Below are 22397 nucleotides of genomic sequence, written 5' to 3'. Positions count from 1 at the left end.
GGTACCCTGGCTGTCCCCTTGGTGTCCCTGTGGGTGCCCTGGGTGGCCCTGGGGCGCCCTGGGGGTGCCCTTTCTGGCCCTGTGGGTGCCCTGGCTGTCCCTGGGGTGCCCTGGCTGTCCCCTCGGTGTCCCTGGGGGTACCCTGGCTGTCCCCTAGGTGTCTCTGGGGATGACCTGGCTGTCCCTGTGGGTGCCCTGCCTGTCCCCTTGGTGTCCTTGTGGGTGCCCTGGGTGTCCCTAGGGGTGCCCTGGCTGTCCCTAGGGTGCGCTGGCTGTGCGCTAGGTGTCCCTGGGGTGCCCTGCCTGTCCCCTAGGTGTCCCTGGGGGTAACCCTGGCTGTCTCTGGAGTGCCTTGGCTATCCCCTAGGTGTCCCTGGGGGTGCTTGGCTCTCCCTAGGGTGCCCTGGCGGTGCCCTAGGTGTCCCTGGGGGTGCCCTGGCTGTCCCCTAGGTGTCCCTGGGGGTGCCCTGGCTGTCCCTGGAGTGCCCTGGCTGTCCCCTAGGTGTCCCTGGAGGTGCCCTGCCTGTCCCCTAGGTGTCCGTGGGCATGCCCTGGCTGTCCTTGGGGTGCTCTGGCTGTCCCCTAGGTGTCCCTGGGGGTGTCCTGGCGGTCCCTGGGGTGCTCTGGCTGTCCCATAGGTGTCCCTGGGGGTGCCCTGGGTGTCCCTGTGGGTGCCCTGGCTGTCCCCTAGCTGTCCCTGGGGGTGCCCTGGGTGTCCCTGGGGTGCCTTGGCTATCCCCTAGGTGTCCCTGGGAGTGCCCTGGAGGTCCCCTAGGTGTCCCTGGGGGTGCCCTGGCTGTCCTTGGGGTGCCCTGGCTGTCCCCTAGGAGTCCTTGGGGTGCCCTGGGTGTCCCTGGGGTGCCCAGGCTGTCCCCTAGGTGTCCCTGGGGGTGCCCTGGCTGTCCCCTTGGTGTCCCTGGAGTACCCTGGCGGTCCCCTAGGTGTCCTGGAGGTGCTCAGGGCGTCCCTGGGGTTCCCTGGCTTTCCCCTAGGTGTCCCTGGGAGTGCCCTGGAGGTCCCCTAGGTGTCCCCTGGGGGTGCCCTGGGTGTCCCTGGCGTGCCCTGGCTGTCCCCTAGGTGTCCCTGGGGGTGCCCTGGCTGTCCCTGGGGTGCCCTGGCTGTCCCCTAGGTGTCCCTGGGGGTGCCCTGGCTGTCCCCTAGGTGTCCCTGGGGGTGCCCTGGCTGTCCCCTAGGTGTCCCTGCGGGTGCCCTGCCTGCCCCTAGGTGGCCCTGGGCATGCCCTGGCTGTCCCTGAGGTGCTCTGGCTGTCCCTGGAGGTGCTCTGGCTGTCCCCTAGTTGTCCCTGGGGGTGCCCTGGCTGTCCCCTAGGTGTCCCTGGGGGTGCCCTGGCTGTCCCCTTCGTGTCCCTGGGGGTGCCCTGGGTGTCCCTGGGGTGCCCTAGGTGTGCCCCTGCTGTCCCTGGGGGTGCCCAGGCTGTCCCCTAGGTGTCCCTGGGGTACCCTGGCTGTCCCCTATGTGTCCCTGAGGTGCCCTGGCTGTCCCTGGGGTGCCCTGCCTGTCCCCTAGGTGTCCCTGGGGTGCCGTAGCTGTCCCCTATGTGTCCCTGGGGGTGCCCTGGCTGTCCCTAGGTGTCCCTGGAGGTGCCCTGCCTATCCCCTTGGTGTCCCTGGGGGTGCCCTGGCATTCCCTGGGGTGCCCTTGCGGTCCCCTTGGTGTCCCTGGGGGGTGCCCTGGGTATCCCCTAGCTGTCCCTGGGGGTGCCCTGGGTGTCCCTGGGGTGCCCTGGCTGTCCCCTAGGTGTCCCTGGGGTGCCGTGGCTGCCCCCTTGGTGTCCCTGGGGGTGCCATGGCTGTCCCTGGGGGTGCCGTGGGTGTCCACTGGGGGTGCCCTGGCTGTCCCTGGGGTGCCCTGGCTGTCCCCTAGGTGTCCCTTGGGGTGCCCTGGCTGTCCCCTAGGTGTCCCTGGGAGTGCCCTGGCTGTCCCTAGGGTGCGCTGGCTGTGCGCTAGGTGTCCATGGGGTGCCCTGGCTGTCCCCTAGGTATCCCTGGGGGTGCCCTGGCTGTCTCTGGAGTGCCCTGGCTGTCCCCTAGGTGTCCCTGGGGTGCCCTGGCTGTCCCCTAGGTGTCCCTGCCTCGCTCGTATCCTCGACTCCGCCTCCGGCGCCATGGTGACACCCCTCCCAGTCTGGACCAGTGTGGCCACACCCCCTCCCCTGGGGCCATTAGACCCATCCCAGTACAGACCAGTAAGGCACCGTGTGCCCACCATCGACCCCCACACGCCTGCCAGTTCGTCCCAGTCCACTCCCCGTCCATCCCAGTTCTCTCTGATCACCCTCCCAGTGCTCCCAGTCCATCCCAGTCCCGCAGGTGCTGGTGCTTGTGGCTTGATCAGCTGGTGCCTGTCCGCAACGTGGAGCGGGTCAAATGAGGCCTCAGGGGGAGGGGGGGGCGGATTTTGGGGGGTCCTGGGGGTCCCGAGTTGTCCTGGAGGGGTTTGGGGGGTCTGGGGGGAGTCCTGGGGGCTGCTGTGGGTGTTTTTCGGGGATCTTCGGGAGGTTTGGGCGGCCCATTTGAGGCATCAAAGGAACCTGAGGAGGGTTTTGCGGGCTCCTGGAGGTCGGGGGGGCCCTGGGGGTGGTTTGGGGGGCACTGGGGGGTTCCAGCCCGTGACCCCCCCCCGTTTTTAACCCCCCCCCCCCCCCGAGGTTTTTCGGTCTCATCGACGCCCTCCTGAAGCCCAAGGGGGGGTGGGCGCTGGGCCCCCCCCGCTGCCCCCTCCCCCTGCCACCCCCGCGACGCCCTGCAGGTGAGGGACCCCCAAAAACCCCTCCCCGGACCCCAAATTCACCCCTGGGACCCCAAAAAACCCCCAAAACCTCTCCCCAGACCCCAAATTCACCCCTGAGGCCCCAAAAAAACCCCCAAACCCCTCCCCATGAACCCCAAATCCACCCCTGGGACCCCCCAAAACCTCCCCAGGACCCCAGATCCACCCCGGGACCCCCAAATCCATCCCTTGGACCCTCAAAAACCCCCAAATCCATCCCTGGGACCCCCCAAAACCTCCCTTCAAACCCCAAATTCACCCCTCGGACCTCCAGAATCCTTCCACAGGACCCCTCAGGGGTCGTTCCCCACGAAAAAGTGCGGGAAACGTGAGGGGAGAAAAAGGGCAGGAAACGTGAGGGGAGAAAAAGGGCGGGATCAAGTGGAGGGGATCAATGGAATTTTGGGGGGGGTCAGCGACGCTGAGGAAGGATCAATGGAATATTGGGGGGGCATCAATGACATTGGGGGGGTCAGTGACACTCGGGTGGGGATCAATGATGCTGTGGGGGGGTCGATATCAGCTCGAGGGGCGGCCATGGGTTTTTGGGGGGCCGCAACGCAGGCATCCGTGCTGGGTTTGGAGCGGGGGGCCCCTTCAACCTCTGGGGGGGCCCTGGCTGTCCCCTGGCTGTACCTGGGGGTGCCCTGCCTGTCCCCTAGGTGTCCCTGGGGTGCCCTGGCTTTCCCTGGGGTGCCCTGGCTGTCCCGTAGGTGTCCTTGGGGTGCCTTGTCTGTCCCTGGGGGTGCCCTGGCTGTCTCTGGAGTGCCCTGCCTGTCCCCTAGGTGTCCCTGGGGTGCCCTGGCTGTCCCCTTTGTGTCCCTGGATGTGCCGTGGCTATCCCCTTGGTGTCCCTGGGGGTGCCCTGGCTTTCCCCTAGGTGTCCCTAGGGTGCCCAGGCTGTCCCCTAGCTGTCCCTGGGGGTGCCCTGGGTGTCCCTGGGGTGCCCTGGCTGTTCCCTAGGTGTCCCTGGGGGTGCCCTGGCTGTCCCTGGTGCGCCCTGGCTGTCCCCTAGGTGTCCCTGGGGGTACCCTGGCTGTCCCCTATGTGTCCCTGGAGGCGCCCTGGCTGTCCCTGGGGTGCCCTGGCTGTCCCTTAGGTGTCCCTGGGGTGCCGTGGCTGTCCCCTTGGTGTCCGTGGGGGTGCCCTGGCTGTCCCCTAGGTGTCCTTGGGGGTGCCCTGGGTGTCCCCGGGATTCCCAGGCTGTCCCCTAGGTGTCCCTGGGGGTGCCCTGGCTGTCCCCTTGGTGTCCCTGGAGTACCCTGGCTGTCTCTTATGTGTCCCTGGCTTTCCCCTAGGTGTGCCTGGGGGTGCCCTGGCTTTCCCTGGGGTGCCCTGGCTGTCCCCTAGGTGTTCCTGGGGGTGTCCTGGCTGTCCCTGGGGTGCTCTGGCTGTCCCTGGGGGTGCCCTGGCTGTCCCCTTCGTGTCCCTGGGGGTGCCCTGGGTGTCCCTGGGGTGCCCTGGGGGTGCCCTGGCTGTCCCTGGGGCTGCCCAGGCTGTCCCCTAGGTGTCCCTGGGGGTACCCTGGCTGTCCCCTATGTGTCCCTGGGGTGCCCTGGCTGTCCCTGGGGTGCCCTGCCTGTACCCTAGGTGTCCCTGGGGGTGCCCTGGCTGTCCCCTAGGTGTCCCTGGAGGTGCCCTGGCTGTCCCCTTGGTGCCCCTGGGGGTGCCCTGGCATTCCCTGGGGTGCCCTGGCTGTCCCCTAGGTGTCCCTGGGGGTGCCCTGGCTGTCCTTGGGGTGCTCTGGCTGTCCCGTTGGTGTCCCTGGGGGGTGCCATGGCTGTCCCCTAGGTGTCCCTGGGGGTGCCCTGGGTGTCCCTGTGGGTGCCCTGGCTGTCCCTGGGGGTGCCCTGGCTATCGCCTAGGTGTCCCTGGGGGTGCCCTGGCTGTCCCCTAGGTGTCCCTGTCTCGCTCGTATCCTCGACTCCGCCTCCGGCGCCATGGTGACACCCCTCCTAGTCTGGACCAGTGTGGCCACACCCCCTCCCCTGGGGCCATTGGACCCATCCCAGTATAGACCAGTAAGGCACCGTGTGCCCACCATGGACCCCCACACGCCTGCCAGTTCATCCCAGTCCACTCACCGTCCATCCCAATTCTCTCTGATCACCCTCCCAGTGCTCCCAGTCCATCCCAGTCCCGCAGGTGCTGGTGCTTGTGGCTTGATCAGCTGGTGCCTGTCCGCAACGTGGAGCGGGTCAAACGAGGCCTCAGGGGGAGGGGGGGGGCGGATTTTTGGGGGTCCTGGGGGTCCCGAGTTGTCCTGGAGGGGTTTGGGGGGTCTGGGGGGAGTCCTGGGGGCTGCTTTGGGTGTTTTTGGGGGATCTTCGGGAGGTTTGGGCAGCCCATTTGAGGCATCAAAGGAACCTGAGGAGGGTTTTGCGGGCTCCTGGAGGTCGGGGGGGCCCTGGGGGTGGTTTGGGGGGCACTGGGGGGTTCCAGCCCGTGACCCCCCCCGTTTTTGACCCCCCCCCCCCGAGCTGTTTCGGTCTCATCGACGCCCTCCTGAAGCCCAAGGGGGGGTGGGCGCTGGCCCCCCCCGCTGCCCCCTCCCCCTGCCACCCCCGCGACGCCCTGCAGGTGAGGGACCCCCAAAAAACCCCTCCCCAGACCCCAAATTCACCCCTGGGACCCCAAAAAAACCCCCAAAACCTCTCCCCAGACCCCAAATTCACCCCTGAGGCCCCAAAAAACCCCCAATCCCCTCCCCATGAAACCCAAATCCACCCTTGGGACCCCCCAAAACCTCCCCAGGACCCCAGATCCACCCCGGGACCCCCAAATCCATCCCTTGGACCCCCAAAAACCCCCAAATCCATCCCTGGGACCCCCCAAAACCTCCCTCCAAACCCCAAATTCACCCCTCGGACCTCCAGAATCCCTCCACAGGACCCCTCAGGGGTCGTTCCCCACGAAAAAGTGCGGCAAACGTGAGGGGAGAAAAAGGGCGGGAAACGTGAGGGGAGAAAAAGGGCGGGATCAAGTGGGGAGATCAGTGGAATATTGGGGGGGGTCAGTGACGCTGAGGGAAGATCAATGGAATATTGGGGGGGCATCAATGACATTGGGGGGGTCAGTGACACTCGGGTGGGGATCAATGATGCTGTGGGGGGGTCGATATCAGAGGTTATCAGAGGAAATCGCCGCCGCCGTCCTCCCGTGCCCAGAGCCCCGGCAGGACCCCAGCGCAGCTCCGGCTGCTGGCGGAGCAGGAGCGGCTCCTGCCGCCCGCAGCGATCCCGGTCCCGATCCCGACCGCAACGCCAGCTTGGGCCTCAGGCCCCGAGACCCACAGCCCGCCCGCCGGGGGGGGCCGCACCGCTCGGGAGCCGCAGCCGACACTGACAGGACCCGAACCAGAACGCCCGCTCCCATTCCCGGCCCCGCCTGGCTCCGCGCAGGGCCGCGAGCAACCTCGGCTCGGCTCGGCTCGGCTCAGCTGCGAGGGGCGGGGCGCGGCCGCGGGCGATGGTCCCGCCCCCAAGCCGGGGCGTGCTCGGGGCGGATCCGGGGCGGGCTTTGGGCGGATCCGGGGCGGGCTCGGGCGGAGCCGGGGCGGGCTCTGGGCGGAGCCGGGGCGGGCTCGGGGCGGAGCCGGGGCGGGCTCTGGGCGGAGCCGGGGCGGAGCCGGGGCGGGCTCGGGGGCGGAGCCGGGGCAGGCTCGGGGTGGGCTCGGGGCGGAGCAGGGGCAGAGCCGGGGCGGGCTCGGGGCGGGGCCGGGGCGGAGCCGGGGCTCTGTGAGGCGGGGCCGGAGGCAGCCGGGGCCGGGCAGTACCGGGGGCGCGGCTTCAGGGGCGCGGGGCGGGTCCCAAGTGCACGGCGCCGGGACCCCACCGGGGCGTTCCTCACCGAGCCCATAGAGCAGCAGCTACTTCCGCCACCCTTTTGAATCCCCGCGATTGGCGGGCTCGCTGAGGCATCGGCAGTGCTGATTGGACAGCGGGCCCCGGGAACCGCCCCCGCCCCCCGGCCCGCGCTGAGGGCCCGGGGCCTCCGCCCTCAGACCGGCTCCGGCTCCAACCCGGCCCGGGCTCTGCTCCGATCCCCCCGGCCCGCCCTGAGGGCCCGGGGGCTCTGCCCCGTGACCGGCCTTGCCCCTCCCCGCCTCGCCCTGTAGTAGATTTCTGTTTGGTTTGTGGGAAGAAACAGGTGTGAGAAGTGAGATTTGTGCTGGAGAGGTGCTGCTGGGAAGAAAGGATGGAGTAAATCTGCTCCAAGGATGTGCGATGAAGAATTCAGGGTCAGAGGTGGGCAGTATTTATAAACTGTCTCCATATTTCCCTGTATCTCTGGGTGTTTGGATTGAGCCTGGGATTGTCAGCTATGTTATAAACAAGCCAACCCGGCTACTGAACTCCCAATGAACGTTTGGAAACCCTTGCACAGAAAGACAAGGTAGTAATGATTCCAAAGGAGAAAATGTAAATGAAGGGTAACGATTGCTGGGAAATTTCCTTAGGAATTGTGAACCTCACACAAACGGAATTTAGGAGGTGGAATCCCAGTTTCAGCCTTGGGCACGTGCAGGAGAAGAGGGATCCTTATTCACAGCAAGGAAAGCCCGGTGCCCCAGCGTGTCAGTGCACACAGTGCAATGTCCAGGAAATGAGCAGCAGGGACTGGCAGCAGCTGCAGGTGAGAGCTGTCACAGGCTGATTGAGGGGACAGAGCAGCCCCAGGTGAGAGCTGTCACACTGATGAGGGGACAGAGCAGCCCCAGGTGAGAGCTGTCACAGGCTGATTGAGGGGACAGAGCAGCCCCAGGTGAGAGCTGTCACACTGATGAGGGGACAGGTGGAAGCTGTAAAGGATAACGAGGGGGCGGGTCCTGCCAGCACTGCTTTAAGAGGGGAGCCCGAGCTCAGTTTGGCACGGAGCTGCGGGAGGAGAGGGGTTTATGCTGGGCTCCCAGGTGAGGCTCATGGAAGGATGGTGAGTTCATCTCACAGGGGCTGGGGGAGGCCTTGGGCGTGGAACATTACTTCAGGAGGTGCTGAGGGACAAACCTTTGTGCCGAGCAGCAGCAGCACAAAAGGTTGAAATAAGTTTTGGTTTGGCATGTAGTGATGGGATTGGCGTCTATGGTGTGCTAGTGTTATCTAAAGGTTTAAACTTTAATGTTTATTTTTAAAGCTTTAAGTTAATGAATTAATATAGGTTGCAAGACATGGGCTTTTTCCTTTTTATTTGGCTAGCGGGAGGTCTTTAACTTTGGGGGCGCTCTGGGTATATGTTCTGGAGTATTATTGAGGGGATTGGACGTGGGGTTGTTTTTATTATATTCAGTAGTTTGACTGGGGGTGATAAGAGTTGGCTTTTTTTGCTGGAATTTTTTTGGGGTTGTCTGTTTGAAAATTTATGTATTTATGCAGTTAAGTGTAGCGGTGTTTCCGGTGTAACTCTTCAGCTTATGTTATTGTTTGTGTGTTTGAGGTGGTCCACTTGTCTTACGCCCTGACCGATTGGCCAACAGATCTGCTGAGATCATACATCGATGTTTGTTTTATTTCTTGTAGCCGAATAAGAGACAGCAGCCCGGTGACAGCAGGAAATTCCCAGAGGGCGAGGCGGCCTTCTGTGGCACCCGACATGGATTCTCATCCCCAGACGTCCAAGAGATAAGTGGAGGGTTCAGAGCCACAGAGGGGATGAAAGTGGAGTGCTGGGTCAGGACTTGTCAGGAGGGGTTTTTGAGTCAGGTTTGGAGATAGGGATGTCCAAGATGTGCCAATTGAGAGTACAGGTGTACCAGCCCGACCCAAACCCGAAGGAGTAGCCCTAAAGACATGCCCGTTTCCCTGAGTGCGGGTACAGGCAGGAGCCCTTATGCAGGACAATGCCAGAAGGCCTGGCTGCGAGGTGTAGGGCTCTAAAGAAGTTGGGTTTAGAAGGGGGGAGGTGTAGCCACACACACAGAGGCTGAGGTAAAGGACTCAAGGACTAGAGGACACACGGTGAAAACCAGGGGAACAGGCTAGGATACAAGTCAGAGTACAGGTGTAGCGGCCCTCACAGCACTGCTACCAGCACACTTCCCCTGAGAGCAGGTGCAGGCAGCAGCCCTAGTGCAGGAACACACCAGAAGCTCTGACCTGTGCAGACACTGTCAGGCTAGGGCCAGGCAGGAAGCGATAGTGGGGAGCAGGATCCAGCAGGGCTGGGGATAACGGGGGTTTCCCGCCCCACCCACCCTGGGATTCCCTGTCTCTCTGCAGCCGGTGGAAGTGCTCCTGATTTCCCTCTCGAGGCGGCGGTTGGTAAGGCTTCGTGCCTTTTGCCACCGCAAAGAGTTCGGCTCTGTCAGCCTCTGCCCTGTCTCAGGGCCACGTTTCTTAGGGTAGGCAGGGAGCAACTGTGGATGTACCTGTCCTGCGTGCGGGACAGCTCTTGGGACCCTAACGGTGCAGAGCGTCCCCGGCTGCAAGGTCTAGGGCTCAAAAGAAGCAGGGTTCAGAAGGGGGGAGGTTACAGTGATACACACAGAGGCTGAGGTAAAGGACTGAAGGACTAGAGAACACACAGTGAAAATCAGGGGTACAGCCTAGGATACAAGTCAGAGTACAGGCATCCCGGTCCTCACAGTGCTGCTTCCAACACTGTTTCCCTGAGAGCAGGTGCAGGCAGCAATCCTAATGGCAAGGCAATGCCAGAAGTCCTGAGAGGTGCAGGCAGTAACCCTAAGCTAGGGCCAGGCAGGAAGTGACAGTGGTGGGGCCGAGTCCACAGGGTTGAGGTTCACCGGGGATGTCCACCCTGCGTTCCTGTCCTGCTCTAACCGGGGATGCTCACAGCCCTAATGGAGGCCACGGTGGGTGGGCTCGGTGCCAGTAATACCTCTAAGGCTATGGCGCTGCGAGCGTCGGCCTCCGAGCTCAGCTGAAGCACACACGGGGCCCGAGGACCCGGTCCTGCTTAAGAGACGGTGAGTAGCAGAGCTGCTGGTTTTTGGCTGATGTGCAGCTAAGATTATGCTTTGATGTTTGGTTTTCTTTATTGTAGCTGACTAGGAGACAGCAGGCAAGTGACAGGAGGAATTTCCCAGAGGCATAGGCGGCCTTCTTTGGGACCCAGCGTGGATTCACCTCCCCAGACATCTGAGAGATAAGTGGAGGGCTCGGAACTAGGGAGAGGATGAAAGCGGGGTGCCAGGGCAGGGGTCAGCGGGAGGGATTTTTTGAGTCGGGTTTGGAGATGGGGATGTCCCAGATGTGACCCCTTAGGCTACAATAAGGGAGAGTCTCATTCTGGATCACAGTGCTGAGGTGTGCAGGGCAGAGCAGTCCCAGGGTGTGTTGTGTCTGTTGTGCACTCTGTGTCTTTTCGGTGTCTTGTGTTTTCCTTTAGTCTTTTCAGGCGCCTGTCAAAACCTCTGGCATCAGTCTTAGCATTTCTGATCTCTGTGCTCCTCAGCCAGGTGCCTTTGTCTCAGCTGCTCGGACACTCATCAGAATCCATCTCTCTTCACAAGCATCCAGTCCGATGCCTTTTCAGGTCTTGTTCTGAGCTGTACTGACAGCCGTGCACCGCCCCGATCCATTCCGGCGGGTTAGGTCTTGTGAGAATGCAAAGACAGGTCGAGGATTCTGACCGTAGGGTTCTCGGGCATCCATCTCTGCATTTCTTGGGATAAGTCATCCCGATGGCATCTTGTTCCTGCAGGGTTCTCTGAGCCTGGCCAGCTCACCTTCCTTCTCACCTCGGTCATCTCATTCCGAGTTCTCTGGACCCTCAGGGTCATTCTTCTTGCCCAGAGTTTTCTGTCCCTGTTGCGTCCCCTCGTTTGTCCTGTGCTGTGTCACGGGTGTTGGTGTGTGTTTGGCCGGGAGCTGCTCTGCCTTGATGCTCAGTCTGGGTGTAGGGGTACGAGGGTAATAGTGCCGGGGACTTGAAATTTGTGATGTGGGGTGTAGTTAGACTGTCGAGGGTATTCCTAGATTTCCACAAGATGTGTGGAGCTGTCAAGGTATCCTGCAGCACTCTGACTTTTGTCCGAACTTTCTTTCAGATGCAGAGGGATGAAATCTGTGGCAGAGCCCCCCATCCTGGGTGAGGGGCTCCCCTGAGAAGGTCAGTCACTGTTTGTGTTTGCAGGGGAGGTGTAAATGATGGCTGTGTTACATCTCTGTTCTTTGTCTTTATTTTTAGGTGGTAAAGCCGGATCTCAGCAGTCAAGCTGACGTGGGCGAGGTGAGCAGCGATGGGTGGACAGAAGCAGTTGCTATTGTTCAAGCCTCACTCGCTGGTGCAACTCTAAGCCTCCGTTATTGTGTGTTTTAGGGAGTCCACTCGCAGGAGGCCGAGCTCCCCTCTCACCAACCGGACGACAGACCCGGGTCACCTCACCCGTGAGCCCTCCGGGAGCATTCCAGGAGTCTGTGATGGAGCCTTGATCTTCTCCTTGTGAAGGCCCCATCCAGGTAGTCTTGGATAACGGGCGAGGAGTTGAGGTGAGTCAGGGAGGAGAAGGAGGGATGGTCCCCTCAAGTTCCAGCGCTGCCACGTCACCTTGTCTGCTCTTTACCCAGGCAGACCCTGCGACGCCGGCGTTGGCCTCTGAGCGCAGCTGAAGCACGGGGCCGAGGACACGGGCAAGCTTAGGAGACAGTGAGTAGCAGAATTGTCGGGTTTTGGGTGATGGGCTGCCAAGATTATGCTTTGATGTTTGGTTTTCTTTATTGTAGCTGTGTAGGAGACAACAGCCCAGCAACAGCAGGAATTTCCCTGAGGGAGAGGCGGCCTTCTTTGCCACCCAGCGTGGATTCACCTCCCTAGACGTCCGAGAGATAAGTGGAGGGCTCGGAGCCAGGGAGGGCTTGAAAGCGGGGTGTGGGATCAGGGGCCACCGGGAGGGATTTTTTGAGTCATTTTTGGTGACAGGGATGTCCAAGAAGTGACCGCTTAGGCTACAGAAAGTCTCATTCTGGATCAGAGTGCCGAGGTGTGCCGGGCAGAGCAGTGCTGGTGTGTGTTGTGTCACTTGTCTGTTGTGCACTCTGTCTGTTTGGTGTCTTGTCTTTTCCTTTTGTCCTTTGAGGGGCCTATCAAAACCCCTGGCATCAGTCTTAGCATTTCTGATCTCTGTGCTCCTCAGCCAGGTGCCTTTGTCTCAGCTGCTCGGACACTCATCAGAATCCATCTCTCTTCACAAGCATCCAGTCCGATGCCTTTTCAGGTCTTGTTCTGAGCTGTACTGACAGCCGTGCACCGCCCTGATCCATTCCGGCGGGTTAGGTCTTGTGAGAATGCAAAGGCAGGTAGAGGATTCTGACCGTAGGATTCTCGGGCATCCATCTCTGCATTTCTTGGGATAAGTCATCCCGATGGCATCTTGTTCCTGCAGGGTTCTCTGAGCCTGGCCAGCTCACCTTCAGTCTCACCTCGGTCATCTCATTCCGAGTTCTCTGGACCCTCAGGGTCATTCTTCTTGCCCAGAGTTTTCTGTCCCTGTTGTGTCCCCTCGTTTGTCCTGTGCTGTGTCACGGGTGTTGGTGTGTGTTTGGCCGGGAGCTGCTCTGCCTTGATGCTCAGTCTGGGTGTAGGGGTAATAGGATAATAGTGCTGGGGGCTTGAAATTTGTGATGTGGAGTGTAGCAGGGCTGTCGAGGGTATTCCTAGATTTCCACAAGATGTGTGGAGCTGTCAAGGTATCCTGCAGCACTCTGACTGTTGTTCTGACTTTCTTTCAGATGCAGGTGGATGAAATCTGTGGCAGAGCCCCCCATCCTGGGTGAGGGGGCTCCCCTGAGAAGGTCGGTCACTGTTTTGATTTGCAGGGGAGGTGTAAATGGTGGCCGTGTTACAGCTCTGTTCTTTGTCTTTATTTTTAGACCAGACCCTGCGACGCCGGCGTTGGCCTCTGAGCGCAGCTGAAGCACAGGGCCGAGGACACAGGCAAGCTTAGGAGACTGTGAGTAGCAGAATTGCTGGTTTCTGGCTGATGTGCTGCTAAGAGCACAGGGTCACGTTTAGTTCTCTTTATTGTAGCTGACGAGGAGACACCAGCCTGGTCACAGCAGGAATTTCCCCGAGGGAGAGGCAGCCTTCTTTGGGACCCGGCGTGGATGCACCTCCCCAGACATCTGAGAGATAAGTGGAGAGCTCAGAGCCGTAGAGGGCATGAAAGAAGAGTGTGGGGTCACTAGCAAGGTTTTTTGAGTCAGGTTTGAAGACAGGGATGTCTAAGCTGTGACCCCTTAAGTTTCATCCAGGGAGAGTCTCATTCTGGATCACAGTGCCGAGGTGTGCAGGGCAGAGCAGTCCTGGTGTGTGTTGTGTCTGTTGTGCACTCTGTGTCTTGGGTGTCTTGTGTGTGCTGTCTTTTCCCTTAGCGCTTCAGGGGCCTGTCAAAACCTCTGGCATCAGTCTTAGCATTTCTGATCTCTGTGCTCCTCAGCCAGGTGCCTTTGTCTCAGCTGCTCGGACACTCATCAGAATCCATCTCTCTTCACAAGCATCCAGTCCGATGCCTTTTCAGGTCTTGTTCTGAGCTGTACTGACAGCCGTGCACCGCCCTGATCCATTCCGGCGGGTTAGGTCTTGTGAGAATGCAAAGACAGGTCGAGGATTCTGACCGTAGGGTTCTCGGGCATCCATCTCTGCATTTCTTGGGATAAGTCATCCCGATGGCATCTTGTTCCTGCAGGGTTCTCTGAGCCTGGCCAGCTCACCTTCAGTCTCACCTCGGTCATCTCATTCCGAGTTCTCTGGACCCTCAGGGTCATTCTTCTTGCCCAGAGTTTTCTGTCCCTGTTGTGTCCCCTCGTTTGTCCTGTGCTGTGTCACGGGTGTTGGTGTGTGTTTGGCCCGGAGCTGCTCTGCCTTGCTGCTCAGTCTGGGTGTGGGGGTAATAGGATAATAGTGCTGGGGGCTTGAAATTTGTGATGTGGAGTGTAGCAGGGCTGTCGAGGGTATTCCTAGATTTCCACAAGATATGTGGAGCTGTCAAGGTATCCTGCAGCACTCTGACTTTTGTCCCAACTTTCTTTCGGATGCAGAGGGATGAAATCCGTGGCAGAGCCCCCCATCCTGGGTGAGGGGCTCCCCTGAGAAGATCGATCGCTATTCAAGGTGAGAGTCACATATTTCACATTTTTTGGCACTCCAGTGCAGGCCACCTGCATTTACAGCTTGAAACAGGTGAGTCCCTTGGTAACCCCTGGGCAGCAGCTGGAGCCTGCTCCGGGCTGGGCTGAGGGAGCAAACACTTGTGGCTGACACAGCTCCACACTGGGGGTACTTGGGAAAACACCTGCCTTGTCCTGGATTGGTTTTTTTTTTGAGCTTTTGACAAGGTTTTAGTCATCACCTTGGTAAAAATAAATGGTAAGGACTGAAAACATGAGAGGCTGGCAGGTTATATGCACGAAAGACAACTTTTTTTTCCTTAAATATTTGTGCAACCTGTATCTTAATTTTGAGACTCTTTTTTGGTCAACTTTATTGTAAAACCCCCTTATTTTCAAGTTAGCTGCTTCAATAATGAATTTGTTTTACAAATACCCGCTAATGTCCGAAGGTTAAAGCACTAACACCAACATCCCACCTCTTTTATTTTTGCAGCAAAATTTTATCTTTACTAAACTTGAAACTTGATGTTTTTGCAGGTAGTAAGTTAAAGAAGGTGTTTATCTGCCCATCACTGATAGTCAGGGTCATGAAGAAATTGCTCTAGTGTTCTAAAATAAATGCAGATTTTTAGGCCTCTCCCATTCTCTCTGACTAGCAGCATGTGAATTGATTTTTGATCTCCTTTCTGTTGGTGTCTGTGGGTTTTAAGCTGCATGGAGAAGGTGTCTGTGGACATGGCACCCAGGGAATGGTGCTGGGAAGGGCAGGATGGAAAGGAGCTGCTCAGGAATCCAGAGCAGCAGTGGAGTGGGAGCTGGTGCTGCTGCCTCAGTCACACCCTCCTGGACAGTCTGTGCAGTGATAATATTCCTACTTTCCCTCCTGAACCTGGGGTTGGAGGAGAACATGAGTCTTGGCATTGTTGGAAAGGGGAACTCCAGGGAAAAACTGCTGTTTGTGTCCTCAGAGAGCAGTGGGAAGAGCCTGGGAGAAATCCTGGCTGGCTGAGGGATCCTTGTGTCCCCTCAGGAATAAATCCCTGCGTCTCCTCAGACCTGCTGGTTTGCAGTAGAGTTTGGGCACCTTTCGCTGCAGCTGTGGTTCTTAATAACTGGAAGTCCATGGATTGCTGGGCGATTCCCATAAGTTCTCCTATTTTGTAGGAGCTGCACGGTGAGGTCAGCATTCTGAGGGAGGCCCTGGCACGGCTGCCAAGGGCAAGGAACGTGGAGCATCCCGGGGCTTCTCCCACCCGAGTTTCTCCCGGAGCGTGCTGCGTGTCGTGCCAGATGTTTAACCCGGGTTTGGGGTGTTCTCCTGCAGTCCCAGCTCTAACTGCTGCCCCCGAGCCCCGGCCTTGCTCTGTCCCAGCACTGAACCTGGCAGGTGGGTGTGCTTTTCCAGCCCTTTAATCCCACGGGCAATCCCAGATTCCCGGAGCTCCCCGAGGCACAGCCTGGCCTCCCTCCCTGGGAGCTGCATTTCAGTCTGCCTGGACCAAGGCCATCCTGTTTGAGACTTTATTCCTGTTGCTTTTCCTCTTCCAGGTTGTGGGCAAAAAGGAGAGAGCCAGTAGGAAGTGAAGCCACTGGAAGGCCTTATCCCAGTCCAAGGTTGGATAGGAGTAACTGGACCTGTTGAATTCCCACTTCCCTTTAAATTAGAGCAGAGGAAGCAGATTTTAAATCATCATTCCATGAACTTTCACCAACTTCATGACTCTTGCAAAAGTTTTCAATGTTAGAAATTCCTGAGCTTGTTTTCCAGGCAAGCTTGGATTTAGATGTTATTCCTTCCTTTTATTTGAAGGAATAACTCTGATTTTCTCTCTGATTTTAGTAAGGGAATATTTATTTATTCCAATTTTCCATCCTAATTGGAATTTTTGCACCTTGTAGAGCACATTTCCAAGGAAATTTACCCAATTAATGTTGGTAAATCAGGAATTGTCCAGCACCATCTCCACAAAATTCTGTGAATTCCCAAGAAAACGTTGAAGTATTTATTTGCCATGATTCATCTCTTTGTAAAGTTCAATTTACTGCATTTTTAATTACATAAATGCCATTAAAACCTGAATCCAGGCCTAGCTGCTGTTCCTTGGACACAGGGGGGTGGTTCTTTCCTACCTTGGCACATTTGGGTGTTTGTCCAAAATGAGCTTCCCACTAAAATAGAATTTGTTTCCAAGCAAAAGTGGGAATTGTCTAGAAAACCTTCTGTTCTGGGGGGCACTGGGTTTGTTTCCCTTATTGCTGCATAATTGAGGAAAGCCATGGTGCTTTTTTAGGCAGTGGCAGGAGGTGAAAGCTGCATTTATTTAATTTTGTATTTTATTTCTTGTTATTTTTGTATTTTTATGCTCTTTTGTTGTGGTTTCTCATGTTGCGTTTTGTGGTTTTTCAAAGACTTTTTCTTCCGTTTTTTAATTTTTATATTTTTTTCTTTAGCTATTTATTTACTTGTTAAAACTACTTTTAGTTTTTTATTTTAATTTTTTGTTTAAATTTTTTTTCCACTTTTTTGTTACTTTGAAATTTTTTTTCTTTTGGTATTTTAATTTTATTTATTATTTTCTATAGTTTTGGTTTATTTTTTCATGTTTTCTTTGTTCCTTTTTTTTTTTCCCCATACTCTTTCTTCCCCCGGGCGCCTGGGGGTTTGGCTGTTGGCAAGAAAGATGAGAAATGACCTCGGTGCCCGCTGGACGTCGGGATGTCACAGAGAGCGCAGTTGGCAAAAGCTCTGTATTTTCTGCTCCATAAAACTCCTGAAGGGAGAAAGCTGTGACCACCGTGGTGCCGTTTTTTCCTTCCCAGCCCCGACCAGGTCTCCTCCTACCCGTGCACAGTGTTACCAGCAGCAGCCTGCTGTCCAGGCTGTCGAGGCGTATTTCAGAGGGGGCAATAAAAACAAAGTAGACGTTTTATTTTGAACTCTCCGACCCTGCTTGTTTATTAGCAAAGAACTCCAAAACAAAGCGAACAAAAAAAGAAAACCCACAAACTAAACTCCCCCGCAACCCACCAAAAAAAAACCATAGAGAAAGAGAAAACATGCCCATATTATTTGAATAAAGATTAAAACTTTACCCCTTAGAAAACCAGGCTCATTTAATTCAAATTAATTGTGTTTCTGATGTGTTAGGTTAATGAATTCATCTAGTGTAAAATATCGTTTAAAATATAAACAAACGAATTAAAAAATAATGAAAAAGAAAAATAACAAAAAGTATAGGATATGAAAAATAATATAAATAATAAATACACAATATATTATTACATACTACACGTTTTATAAATATATATAAATATACATAATATAACCATCTATAATGTACATAATCATGATATTTAAATGAAATGTATTATTATTTATAACATTACATAATAAATAATAAATTATTTTATATATAACTTTCTATACTTAATATATATAATAAATATAATAGTATAATAAACATAATACATGATGTATAATGTACATAATATAAAAGCTGAATTGTAATGATTAATGTAAATATCAGAATCACAAAGATAAAAAATATTGAAATAGAGCCTGAACGAAAGGCTTTTTTGTTTCGGTCTGGTTGCTGGCAGGGCTCTCGCAGGTGTGCTCGGGGGTCTTTTGGGCCATTTATTCCGGAGGCTGTTCGGAAGGGCATTTCTGGGCACGTTCGTTTATGGCTCCGCTCCGCGCCGCCGCGCGGCAGTGCTGCCACCCTGTGGGCAGAGAGCGGTAGTGCAGCTTCCCCCCCCGCCCGGCCCGCCCGATCTGTGCGGCAATGCTGCCACCGTGTGGGCAAACAGCGGTAGTGCAGCTGTCCCTCCCGCCCGTCCCGCCTGATCTGTGCGGCAATGCTGCCATCGTGTGGGCAAAGAGCGGTAGTGCAGCTGTCCCTCCCGCCCGTCCCGCCTGATCTGTGCGGCAATGCTGCCACCCTGTGGGCAAAGAGCGGTAGTGCAGCTGCCCCCCATGACCGTCCCGCCGGAGCCGTGCGGCAGTGCTGCCACCCTGTGGGCAAAGAGCGGTAGTGCAGCTGTCCCCCCCCGCCCGTCCCCGACGCGCGTGGCAGCCCCGCATTGTGAGCTCGGGGGCGGCGCTGCCGCCCGTCCGCCCGCAGCTCGGGGCCGAAAGGGAGGGAAAAAGGCAAGGAGCCCGGGCGCGTGGCAGCCGGCTGCCTGCGCGCGCCAACCCGGACCCCGGAGCCGTCCGGGCGCGCTTTTCCGCGGCGTCTGCGGGTGTGCGGACACGGGATGGGGGCGCAGCGGCGCCGCGGGCGGCAGTCCATTGAGTCAGGCGCTTGTGTGAGCGGCCGAGGGGGCATTTTAGTGGGTTCCACTACCAAGATGGCGGCGAGACGCGAGGCGCCTGACCTTCTAAAAAGGGCGGCCAAAAGGGCGGGAAAAATAAGGACCCTATAGGTGTTTATGCAGCTGCCTGCACAAAACCCCGACTACGGCGCCGCCCGGGGGCAATTTTCCGCGGCGTTTCCAGGTGTGGGGACACGGGCCGTGTGCTCAGTCGCGCCGCGTCCGCGTTCAGATTCGTTGATTTAGTCAGGCGTCTGTGTAAACACCTGGCGGAGGCCTATGCCGAGCCGCAAAGAACATGGCGGCCGGGACGGAAGTGGCCTCAGGAGCAACCAAGATGGCGGCAAGGGAAAGCGGAAGTCACACGTCGCCCCTCACAAAATGGCGCCGAAGCGCGAGGCGCCCGACCTTCCAAAAAAGGCGGCCAAAAGGGCGGGAAAAAATAAGGACCCTATAGGCATTTAGCCAGACGCCTGCACAAAAACCCCGACTACGGCGCTGCCCGGGCGCAATTTTCCGCGGCGTTTCCAGGTGTGCCGACACGGGCCGTGTGCTCAGTCGCGACGCGCTTGCGTTCGGATTCGTGGATTTAGTCAGGCGTCTGTGTAAACACCTGGCGGAGGCCTATGCCGAGCCACAAAGAACATGGCGGCCGGGACGGAAGTGGCCTCAGGAGCAACCAAGATGGCGGCAAGGAAAAGCGGAAGTCACGCGTCGCCCCTCACAAAATGGCGCCGAGGCGCGAGGCGCCCGACCTTCCAAAAAGGGCGGCCAAAAGGGCGGGAAAAAATAAGGACCCTGTAGGCGTTTACGCAGATGCCTGCACAAAAACCCCGACTACAGCGCCGCCCGGGCGCAATTTTCCGCGGCGTTTCCAGGTGTGCAGACACCGGCCATGTGCTCATCCGCGCCGCCTCCGGGTTCGGATTCGTGGATTTAGTCAGGCGTCTGTGTAAACACCTGCCGGGGGCCTTAGCGGTGCCGCAAAAAAGATGCCGGCGGGACCGGAAGTGGCCTCAGACGCAACCAAGATGGCGGCAAGGAAGGGCGGAATGCTCGTGGGGCTCATCGCGGCCGAAAATCACCGAGTGCAGCTCACACCCTGCAATGGCAAAAGCTGTTTTATTAAAACTCAGCCGAGAATTTTCCTCTTATTTCCAGGTCACAGGATATACTGAGCCTGAGAGGGATCCTAAAATCTGACTCTCAAGCAGACGGACCGTTTGAGAATCGAACTCAGCACCTTGGCATTACCCGGACTCTGCTCCAAGCAGCTGAACCAATCTCTGCATTATGGGGATGGACCTCCATAGGATGGCAACGCTTGGCCCCACTAAGGTAAGTGCAGTGCCGCCTTCTCTGCCAAAGCTGCTTCACACAGCAGCCCCTGGAATGGCTCGAGGGCAGAACTGGCTGGCAGGTCACGACAGCACAAAGCTCTTCCAGTGACGCTGATTTCCTGTCCTTTCCAGGATTTACTCAACAGCTGCCGTAAAAGTACTTACACAAAGTCTCTTTCTGGGCGGAAAAGAGCAGGACAAGTCCTGAGGCTTCCCTTCTTCCACGGCCAAAGTTCTGGAGAGAGGCAGGGCCGGTCCCACCCGCACAGGGGCGTTTCCTGCAGGTGAGTGTTGCCGGGCCAAACTGATGGCAGCTGCTGAGGCCGGGGCTGCTTTTCTGGCCGGAGGCCTCGGTGCCCCCCCGTGCCGCCTGCAGTGTCCCTCGGTGTTTCCTGCAGGTGTCCCGGGTGCCCGGAGGCGCAGGGAGGAAGGAGGCCGGCAGCCCCAGCGGGGCCAGCAGCCCTGGGATGATGTGCAGGGGAGGAGCTGTGCCTGCGGGGCCCCGCCCGTGGCAGCGGCGGCCAAACGCAGGGCCCGGGGCCGGGCTCGGGGCTGGCACGGACACGGCCCCGGGGCTGCCGCGGCTCCTCGGCCAGGGGCTGCTCCCACCGGGCACGGGGAGATGCTGCAGCCCGGACAGAGGCACCCACAGCCCAAGAGCTCCCCAGGGAACAGCTGGCATTGCCCGGGAACGGCGGCTCGGGCTGTCTGCAGAGGGGCTCAGACAGCAATTCCCACCTCCCGGAGCTCCCACACAGTTGCCAGGGATGTCCTGGCCACCCCAAATCCCCTCCCTTTCAGCCTGAGGACATCACCCATCGGCAGCATTAAAGCCAAGGTGCTCCTCCCTCACAGAAATTAAATCCAGAGCAACGGCCCTCGGAGATGCCTCAAAATCAAAGGTTTGAGTGGGATGGAGTTTCGTTTGGATGAAGTCTGGACTTTTCCAGGGAGCCAGCCGGAGTGCAGAAGTGATGGAAAGCTTTTGCAGGTGGGTCCCACTGGAGGTGTGCTGAAGGCAGGGATGGGCATCCCTTGCCTGAGGGAAAGGCACTTGCAGAGGCCACTGCTGGGGCTCGGAAAGGAGCTGAGCTCCTGCAGGGAGCTGTGTCCTCCCGAGGGCACAGGGGCTGCCTCAGCACACGCCGGCCAGTGCCTTCTCCTGCTCTGAAACATCACCTGGAGCCCGAGCTCAGGGGGTGGCTGAATTCCAGGGAAATCTGACAGGTGACCCCCAGGGGATGAGGGTTAGAATTAACCAAATCTATGGAATAGAAACCTATCCTGTCCCTATCCTGCTGAGCTTCCTTGGAAGCTCTGCTAGTTCCTGACACATCTGGCATTCAAGCAGCAGCTCTGCGTGGGAATATCCATGCTCTGTGAGGCACTGTGAGGTTATTGCAGCAGGAACTGAGCAGGGAATTCGGGGCCGTGGGTATAATTCATCTAAAGTAGCAAAGGTGACAGTGAACCCCAAATCTGGGCACCACACAGAGAACAATCTTTGTGCTGCCCTGTCAGCTCAAGCCCCTGGGCTGGGAAGTTTTGGGAGTCAAACATATGGAATGATAAAAGTCACAGCAACTGGTGTCACCCCGAGGGACAGTCCAAGTCCCAGACAATTCCTCTGCAGTCCCCTGGGGGGGAAAACACCCTCTGTCTGCCAGGAGCCCTGACTCTGTTTCTCCTATCAGCTGTGTTGGGCTTTAAGAACTTGAAATAACTTTGAAGCCAAAGAAATCACCTTTTCCTTCTGGTTTGATTTTGTTTTTTTGTTTTTTTTTTTTTTTTTTTCTTTCAGGTGCTGGACTTGCTTCTGTGGATGTGTGCTGAGCTCTGGCTGCAGGGGACTGTCAGGCCTGAATGGCTGTGAGTTTGTGTTCTTCTCGCTGGGGAAGCAGAAATAATTATTAATTAGACTGCAGAAATGTTTTCAGAAACCTTTCCCCTTTCCTGCCCTTTGCTGGTGGATCTTCTCTTTCTGCCTTTGACTTTACAAAGCTGTTCCCTGATGTCAATTCCCCTGCCTGAATTCCTTGCAGCTCCTAGCTGGGAAAAACTGGGATGATGTCCTAGGGATGTTCTTAGGGGAGGACAGAGGTGAGATTTTTGCCTGTATTTTTCTAATATTTTCTAAAATTTCAGGGAGCTGCTCCTGCTCCTGCCCCTAATCCTGCTGCTGCTGCACAAGTGGAGCCTTGTCAGCGAAGACCTGCATCTGCAGGAGGCCCCGCAGGCCCTGGCTGGGAAGTGCCAAAACAAAGAAGTGATCAGTAAGTGCTGAACTGCTTCCAGAAGGGCGTATTTTGTTGCAGCCGTTACAGACCAACCGTGTGGTGCAGGTGACTTTGTGTGAGTTGTCTTTATTAAAGCCAATCGTTGGTAAGGGTTTTGAGCCTGCCTTGGAGAGCACTTGGAGCTCTGGGTGCCCTGGCTTTCCCCTAGGTGGCCCTGGGGGCGCCCCGGCTGTCCCCTAGGTGTCCCTGGGGTGCTCTGGCTGTCCCTGGGGTTGCCCTGGCTGTCCCCCTAGGTGTCCCTGGAGTGCCCTGGCTGTCCCCTAGGTGTCCCTTGGGGTCCACGGGCTGTCCACTAGGTGTCCCTTGGGGGGACCTGACTGTCCCTGGGATGCCCTGGCTGTCCCCTAGGTGTCCCTGGGGGTGCCCCTGGCTGTCCCCTAGTTGTCCCTGGGGTGCCCTGGCTGTCTCTTAGGTGTCCCTGGGGGTGCCCTGGCTGTCCCCTAGGTGTCCCAGGACTGCCCTGGCTGTCTTTTAGGTGTCCCTGGGGGTGCCCTGACTGTCCCCTAGGTGTCCTTGGGCTGCCTTGCTGTCCCCAAGGCGTCCCTGGGGTGCCCTGGCTGTCCCTGGGGGTCCCTGGGGTTGCCTTCCCC

At 57.6% G+C, this 22397-nt stretch overlaps 3 long non-coding RNA genes across 3 annotated transcripts; all 3 read left to right on the top strand.

Annotated features, from left to right (window-relative positions):
• The first annotated feature begins 12343 nt into the window (after positions 1-12343).
• On the top strand, positions 12344-13296 carry LOC136304435 (uncharacterized). Its single transcript, XR_010724570.1, has 3 exons — positions 12344-12539; positions 12618-12697; positions 12775-13296. It is a non-coding gene; the product is annotated as an uncharacterized lncRNA (long non-coding RNA).
• Positions 13297-13753: 457 nt separating this feature from the next.
• LOC136304429 (uncharacterized) lies at positions 13754-16765 on the top strand. Its single transcript, XR_010724563.1, has 4 exons — positions 13754-13857; positions 15021-15243; positions 15405-15470; positions 16538-16765. It is a non-coding gene; the product is annotated as an uncharacterized lncRNA (long non-coding RNA).
• Positions 16766-19368: 2603 nt separating this feature from the next.
• LOC136304428 (uncharacterized) lies at positions 19369-21804 on the top strand. Its single transcript, XR_010724562.1, has 5 exons — positions 19369-19508; positions 19643-19794; positions 20366-20501; positions 21312-21379; positions 21656-21804. It is a non-coding gene; the product is annotated as an uncharacterized lncRNA (long non-coding RNA).
• Positions 21805-22397: the final 593 nt, after the last annotated feature.

Source organism: Chamaea fasciata, unplaced genomic scaffold, assembly GCF_029207755.1.
Source record: "Chamaea fasciata isolate MVZ Bird 193981 ecotype frontalis unplaced genomic scaffold, bChaFas1.0.hap1 SCAF_90, whole genome shotgun sequence".
In the NCBI taxonomy this organism is placed as follows: domain Eukaryota; kingdom Metazoa; phylum Chordata; class Aves; order Passeriformes; family Sylviidae; genus Chamaea; species Chamaea fasciata.
The sequence above is the reverse complement of the archived record's forward strand: the minus strand, read 5'-3'. Positions and strand labels throughout refer to the sequence as shown.